Below are 2,507 nucleotides of genomic sequence, written 5' to 3' on the forward strand. Positions count from 1 at the left end.
TGGTAACGCTCACTCCAGTTCCCCTTCAACAGTTTCACGTACTTTTCACTCTCTCTTCAGAGTGCTTTTCAACTTTCCCTCACGGTACTTGTTTACTATCGGTCTCGCTTTATAATTAGCTTTTGGAGAGACATATCTCCAGCTTCGAGTTGCACTTTCAAACAACTCTACTCATAGGAATGAGCCATTATGACTGGTATCGAAAATGACCTTTACAGGATTTTCACCTTCTTTGATGCTACTTTCCAGTAGACATCAGGACAAATTCACCAGTCTAGCATCAAACCATACCGGACACCGAGAAATGTTGCCATTTCTCTTCCCGATGAGCTTTTCCCTGTTCATTCGCCATTACTAAGGGATTCTCAGTTGATTTCTTTTCCTCCCCTTACTGATATGCTTAAGTTAAGGGGGTTCTCTCGCCCAATTCAGGTTATGTAGTTGATTGTCTCTTAATTGGTTCACTGACCAATATGAGACAGAAACCGATTCAGCAGTTTTGTTCGCTACTACTATCAAACACAGGTCGAAGTTTCCATTCAGTCATTAATTCCAACTTTCAAATGTTGTTGTTTCAGCTTTCGCTTACTAGAAGCAACATAATACTCGCTGCAATACAGACCTCGGGAAACCCTCACCGTGAATAAGGTTCACTCACATATTTCACTACATTTTGCGTGGGATTGGAGATGAGGCTACTCGTTCTTGCTCAGTACTAGGCTGAAAATTAACGAAACTTCGTTACAAACGTTCACATGTTGATGTTTCCGCTTTCGCGTACTCGAAACAACATAATACTAGTCTTTGTAATTTAGTTTCATAATTTCAACTGTTCTCATGCAGAATTTTTGCTCATTCTTATCCCAAATTTTGACCTGGCTACTAGTTACACTCCTTGTACTTATTGCAAAATGACCACAAATTTCAACAGCTTTCACATGTTGCTGTTTCGGCTTTCGCTTACTACAGTCAACATAATACTCGTTGCAAAATAAGTGCTCGGCATCTGCAATTTTCCAAAGACGAAGTTTCGCCAGTTCAATTTTCGCTCGCCAATTATGGCTACTAATTCACACGGTACTGAGCTCAACAACATTAAATTTGTTCAGCAAGACTTTCACATGTTGATGTTTTGGCTTTCGCCTACTAGAAGCAACATAATACTCGTCTTGTTAGCTCATTCAATGAGAATAGCTTTTCCCGTTGAGAATTTTTGCCTTCAATTGGCGTTGTAGTGAGTTTGGCTACTCAGACCACCAAATACTTGTGACAATTCGAACCAGAAATGTTTTCAATTTTCACATGCTGATGTTTCGGATTCAACCTACTAGAAGCAGCATAATACTTGTATTCAACAATTTCTGTATCAAATCCCAGTTTTCTCTGGTGCATCTTTGCCAAACTATTCCAAACTGCCTGAGTCTGAATACCAATTACAGGTACTAGTAAATGCACGTTACTAAGGACTATATAGTTCTAGGTTACTGTACACAACGACGTTCACATGTTGATGTTTCAGCTGCCGCTTACTAGAAACAACATAATACTTATCGTGCATACCTTTCCATAACTTGTCCTTTTCAGATGCATTAGTTTCCCTTTGTCTTGGCTTCTACAGTCAGACTGGCTACTAGTAACAGCACAGTACTAATCACATATCGTTCTACAGTTTGCAGACAACTTTCACATGTTGATGTTTCAGCTTTCGCCTACTAGAAACAACATAATACTCGCTGTATACATTTGTAGTTCTCTATGTAACTTTCATGTGAAGAAGTTTCGCCAGTCTTTTTGACTGTCTCAAATCTGAGTCATGCTTAGGCTACTAGTTGCTTCATAGTACTTATCGCCTCGAGATCATTGAACAAAACTTGATTTTCACATGTTGCTGTTTCAGCTTCCGCTTACTAGAAACAACATAATACTAGTCTCATTAAGTTCCGTCTCTTTGCAATTTTCTTATGAAGAAAATTCGCCATCACAATGACTCCAGCAGTTCTTGATCAAGGAATGCAATCATTGATCAGAATGCTATTATTTGAATCGGTTCTGCTTTAAGTGTTCCAATTTTATTGGAAGCACCAACAATAGAACATCAATGTGTTCAATCGAGAGTTATATAACCCTGAATCGGACGCAGTCAACAGCCGAAGCCGAGACCGCCTTTTGCGTTAGAGAGGTCGGTAAACAAATCTTGCGATTCATACCGAATTAACACATATAGCTGTGCTCCTCTTCGTAAAGCGAGCCAAGTGATCCCCTGTTGAAGGATGTATTTGGACCAATCTAGTAGCATTTGGTTTCCAACAAGCTCTCCCAAGTTAGCTTACTTATTGGGCTTTTCAACCAATTCGGTTGGCTACAAGCATCATCAAAGTACTAGCCACAGTTTGATCGCAAAATTCTACGACTTTCACATGTTGATGTTTCGGCTTGCGCTTAGCCTACTATAAGCAACATAATACTAGTCATATCATAGAGCGTGATCAGCTTGTGACGTTCTCATG

General features: G+C 39.6%; 1 non-coding gene and 1 pseudogene across 1 annotated transcript in view; both read right to left on the reverse strand.

Annotated features, from left to right (window-relative positions):
* LOC142358080 (large subunit ribosomal RNA) overlaps positions 1–437 on the reverse strand; it is a 3,522-nt gene extending 3,085 nt beyond the window's left edge. Inside the window, exon 1 of the ribosomal RNA XR_012761753.1 lies at positions 1–437. This exon is cut by the window's left edge and continues 3,085 nt beyond it. This is a non-coding gene — a ribosomal RNA (large subunit ribosomal RNA).
* A 1,683-nt stretch (positions 438–2,120) lies between these two features.
* On the reverse strand, positions 2,121–2,272 carry LOC142358079 (5.8S ribosomal RNA; annotated as a pseudogene).
* Positions 2,273–2,507: the final 235 nt, after the last annotated feature.

Source organism: Convolutriloba macropyga, unplaced genomic scaffold (assembly GCF_964194025.1).
Source record: "Convolutriloba macropyga unplaced genomic scaffold, txConMacr16.3 SCAFFOLD_1684, whole genome shotgun sequence".
Classification (NCBI taxonomy): Eukaryota; Metazoa; Xenacoelomorpha; order Acoela; family Convolutidae; genus Convolutriloba; species Convolutriloba macropyga.